This window comes from Harmonia axyridis, chromosome X (assembly GCF_914767665.1).
Source record: "Harmonia axyridis chromosome X, icHarAxyr1.1, whole genome shotgun sequence".
NCBI classification, from domain to species: domain Eukaryota; kingdom Metazoa; phylum Arthropoda; class Insecta; order Coleoptera; family Coccinellidae; genus Harmonia; species Harmonia axyridis.
In genome coordinates, this window is record NC_059508.1 from 36,802,381 (window position 1) to 36,807,790 (window position 5,410).

General features: G+C 40.9%; 1 non-coding gene across 1 annotated transcript; it reads left to right on the forward strand.

The window, feature by feature from the left end:
- The first annotated feature begins 395 nt into the window (after positions 1 to 395).
- On the forward strand, positions 396 to 514 carry LOC123688372. The gene has a single exon (XR_006749898.1). It is a non-coding gene; the product is annotated as a 5S ribosomal RNA (ribosomal RNA).
- Positions 515 to 5,410: the final 4,896 nt, after the last annotated feature.

The window sequence follows — 5,410 nt, forward strand, 5'->3', positions numbered from 1 at the left end:
GATGTTAGACCGGAGCGGACGGTGTCAGATGCGACCGATCTCCCCGGTCTGGACTTAGCGAGATATTCCGACGTGAAATGTTCCGATACAAAAATTTAACTGTGATAGTTAGAGAGATGGTTCCTTTTGTGATGTACGTTGATTGTGTAATAGAATATGGAAATAAACTTGAGATGACCGAGGTCTTCTGGGATTTTTTTTTTTTTTCGAAAAATATTTTTCGATTTCGGAAATCCCTCAAATTTCATTGAGATATGTCCTAATGTGTTCTTAAAGCTTAAATCAACAATCAGAATTAATATCCAAAAGTTATTTCATTTTTTATGAGGAAAAACGTTCACGTCCTTTCCGCTCCCAAAAAGTGAGATATCATAGAAAATATCGCAATATATGTTGTTTACGGCCATACCACGCTGAAATTGCCAGTTCTCGTCAGAACACTGAAGCCAAGCAGCGTCGGGCGCGGTTAGTACTTGGATGGGTGACCGCTTGGGAACACCGCGTGCTGTAAGCTTTTTTTTTACGTTCTGCATCGGTCTGCCGAGATAACGTGGTGCATCGGTATGATCGAGTTTACGTTCTGCATCGGTAAGATCGAGATTACGTGATGCATCGGTAAGATTGAGATTACGTGGTGCATCGGTAAGATCGAGATTACGTGGTGCATCGGTAAGATCGAGTTTACGTGGTGCATCGGTAAGATCCAATTCACGTTCTGCATCGGTAAGATCCAGTTCACGTGGTGCATCGGTGAGATCGAGATTACGTGGTGCATCGGTAAGATCGAGTTTACGTGGTGCATCGGTAAGATCCAATTCACGTTCTGCATCGGTAAGATCCAGTTCACGTGGTGCATCGGTAAGATTGAGATTACGTGGTGCATCGGTAAGATCGAGTTTACGTGGTGCATCGGTAAGATCCAATTCACGTTCTGCATCGGTAAGATCCAGTTCACGTGGTGCATCGGTAAGATTGAGATTACGTGGTGCATCGGTAAGATCGAGTTTACGTGGTGCATCGGTAAGATCCAATTCACGTTCTGCATCGGTAAGATCCAGTTCACGTGGTGCATCGGTAAGATGGAGATTACGTGGTGCATCGGTAAGATCGAGATTACGTGGTGCATCGGTAAGATCTACTTTACGTTCTGCATCGGTCTGCCCTTGTTTACGTGGTGCATCGGTAAGATCGAGATTACGTGAAGCATCGGTATGATCGAGTTTACGTTCTGCATCGGTCTGCCCGATATTACGTGGTGCATCGGTTCAGCCCTAGTTTACGTTGTGCATCGGTCTGGACTTAGAGATATATTTTCGACGTGAAAATGTTCCGATACAACTTTTGAACCAGGATAGTTAGAGAGATGATTTTTTCTGTGATGTACGTCGATTGGGGAATGGATTGTGGAAAATAACTTGCCATGACCGAGGTGTCCTCGAATTTTTTTTTTTTTCGAAAAAAATTTTCTGATTGTGGAATTTTCTCAAATTTGATTTGGTTGCCTCCTAATGTGTTCTAAAAGAGTAAATCAGTAATAGGAATCGAAAAATATTTTTCGGATTTTTTTTTTTTTCGAAAAAAATTTTCTGATCGTGGAATTTCCTCAAATTCGATTTGGTTGCCTTCTAATGTGTTTTTAAAGCGTAAATCAGTAATCAGAATCAATATTCATTGTCGACTTTAATTTTTATAAGGAAAAATGTTCACGTCCTTAAACGCCTCCCCATCATCAGCCCGAGTCCAAGTCGATGTCAGTCCCGAGCGGACGGTGTCAGATACTACCTATCGCCGAGGTCTGGACTTGGCGAGATATTACGACGTGAAATGTTCCGATACAACTTTTGAACCAGGATAGTTAGAGAGATGATTTCTTCTATGTTGTACGTTGATTGTGGAATGAAATACGGAAAATAACTCGCCATGACCGAGGTGATTACGATTTTTTTTTTTTTTTCGAAAAAAATTTTCTGATCGTGGAATTTTCTCAAATTTGATTTGGTTGCCTCCTTATATGTTCTAATAGCGATAATCAACAATCAGAATCAAAATCCATGATCGGGTTTGATTTTTATAAGGAAAAATGTTCACGTCCTTTTTTTCAACCCCGACTCATTGACGATGTTAGAACCGAGCCGGCGGTGTCAGATACGACCGATCGCCCCGGTCCCGATCGTCATTTACGTTGTGCATCGGTCTGCCCGAGATTACGTGGTGCATCGGTAAGATCGAGTTTACGTGGTGCATCGGTAAGATCCAATTCACGTTCTGCATCGGTAAGATCCAGTTCACGTGGTGCATCGGTAAGATGGAGATTACGTGGTGCATCGGTAAGATCGAGATTACGTGGTGCATCGGTAAGATCTACTTTACGTTCTGCATCGGTCTGCCCTTGTTTACGTGGTGCATCGGTAAGATCGAGATTACGTGAAGCATCGGTATGATCGAGTTTACGTTCTGCATCGGTCTGCCCGATATTACGTGGTGCATCGGTTCAGCCCTAGTTTACGTTGTGCATCGGTCTGGACTTAGAGATATATTTTCGACGTGAAAATGTTCCGATACAACTTTTGAACCAGGATAGTTAGAGAGATGATTTTTTCTGTGATGTACGTCGATTGGGGAATGGATTGTGGAAAATAACTTGCCATGACCGAGGTGTCCTCGAATTTTTTTTTTTTTCGAAAAAAATTTTCTGATTGTGGAATTTTCTCAAATTTGATTTGGTTGCCTCCTAATGTGTTCTAAAAGAGTAAATCAGTAATAGGAATCGAAAAATATTTTTCGGATTTTTTTTTTTTTCGAAAAAAATTTTCTGATCGTGGAATTTCCTCAAATTCGATTTGGTTGCCTTCTAATGTGTTTTTAAAGCGTAAATCAGTAATCAGAATCAATATTCATTGTCGACTTTAATTTTTATAAGGAAAAATGTTCACGTCCTTAAACGCCTCCCCATCATCAGCCCGAGTCCAAGTCGATGTCAGTCCCGAGCGGACGGTGTCAGATACTACCTATCGCCGAGGTCTGGACTTGGCGAGATATTACGACGTGAAATGTTCCGATACAACTTTTGAACCAGGATAGTTAGAGAGATGATTTCTTCTATGTTGTACGTTGATTGTGGAATGAAATACGGAAAATAACTCGCCATGACCGAGGTGATTACGATTTTTTTTTTTTTTTCGAAAAAAATTTTCTGATCGTGGAATTTTCTCAAATTTGATTTGGTTGCCTCCTTATATGTTCTAATAGCGATAATCAACAATCAGAATCAAAATCCATGATCGGGTTTGATTTTTATAAGGAAAAATGTTCACGTCCTTTTTTTCAACCCCGACTCATTGACGATGTTAGAACCGAGCCGGCGGTGTCAGATACGACCGATCGCCCCGGTCCCGATCGTCATTCACGTTGTGCATCGGTCTGCCCGAGATTACGTGGTGCATCGGTATGATCGAGTTTACGTGGTGCATCGGTAAGATCCAATTCACGTTCTGCATCGGTAAGATCCAGTTCACGTGGTGCATCGGTAAGATGGAGATTACGTGGTGCATCGGTAAGATCGAGATTACGGGGTGCATCGGTAAGATCTACTTTACGTTCTGCATCGGTCTGCCCTTGTTTACGTGGTGCATCGGTAAGATCGAGATTACGTGAAGCATCGGTATGATCGAGTTTACGTTCTGCATCGGTCTGCCCGATATTACGTGGTGCATCGGTTCAGCCCTAGTTTACGTTGTGCATCGGTCTGGACTTAGAGATATATTTTCGACGTGAAAATGTTCCGATACAACTTTTGAACCAGGATAGTTAGAGAGATGATTTTTTCTGTGATGTACGTCGATTGGGGAATGGATTGTGGAAAATAACTTGCCATGACCGAGGTGTCCTCGAATTTTTTTTTTTTTCGAAAAAAATTTTCTGATTGTGGAATTTTCTCAAATTTGATTTGGTTGCCTCCTAATGTGTTCTAAAAGAGTAAATCAGTAATAGGAATCGAAAAATATTTTTCGGATTTTTTTTTTTTTCGAAAAAAATTTTCTGATCGTGGAATTTCCTCAAATTCGATTTGGTTGCCTTCTAATGTGTTTTTAAAGCGTAAATCAGTAATCAGAATCAATATTCATTGTCGACTTTAATTTTTATAAGGAAAAATGTTCACGTCCTTAAACGCCTCCCCATCATCAGCCCGAGTCCAAGTCGATGTCAGTCCCGAGCGGACGGTGTCAGATACTACCTATCGCCGAGGTCTGGACTTGGCGAGATATTACGACGTGAAATGTTCCGATACAACTTTTGAACCAGGATAGTTAGAGAGATGATTTCTTCTATGTTGTACGTTGATTGTGGAATGAAATACGGAAAATAACTCGCCATGACCGAGGTGATTACGATTTTTTTTTTTTTTCGAAAAAAATTTTCTGATCGTGGAATTTTCTCAAATTTGATTTGGTTGCCTCCTTATATGTTCTAATAGCGATAATCAACAATCAGAATCAAAATCCATGATCGGGTTTGATTTTTATAAGGAAAAATGTTCACGTCCTTTTTTTCAACCCCGACTCATTGACGATGTTAGAACCGAGCCGGCGGTGTCAGATACGACCGATCGCCCCGGTCCCGATCGTCATTTACGTTGTGCATCGGTCTGCCCGAGATTACGTGGTGCATCGGTCTGGACTTAGAGATATATTTTCGACGTGAAAATGTTCCGATACAACTTTTGAACCAGGATAGTTAGAGAGATGATTTTTTCTGTGATGTACGTCGATTGGGGAATGGATTGTGGAAAATAACTTGCCATGACCGAGGTGTCCTCGAATTTTTTTTTTTTTTTCGAAAAAAATTTTCTGATCGTGGAATTTTCTCAAATTTGATTTGGTTGCCTCCTAATGTGTTCTAATAGCGATAATCAACAATCAGAATCAAAATCCATGGTCGGGTTTGGTTTTTATAAGGAATAATGTTCACGTCCTTTTTTTCAACCCCGACTCATTGACGATGTTAGAACCGAGCCGGCGGTGTCAGATACGACCGATCGCCCCGGTCCCGATCGTCATTTACGTTGTGCATCGGTCTGCCCGAGATTACGTGGTGCATCGGTCTGGACTTAGAGATATATTTTCGACGTGAAAATGTTCCGATACAACTTTTGAACCAGGATAGTTAGAGAGATGATTTTTTCTGGGATGTACGTTGATTGGGGAATGGATTGTGGGAAATAACTTGCCATGACCGAGGTGTTCTCGAATTTTTTTTTTTTTTTCGAAAAAAATTTTCTGATCGTGGAATTTTCTCAAATTTGATTTGGTTGCCTCCTAATGTGTTCTAATAGCGATAATCAACAATCAGAATCAAAATCCATGGTCGGGTTTGGTTTTTATAAGGAATAATGTTCACGTCCTTTTTCGCC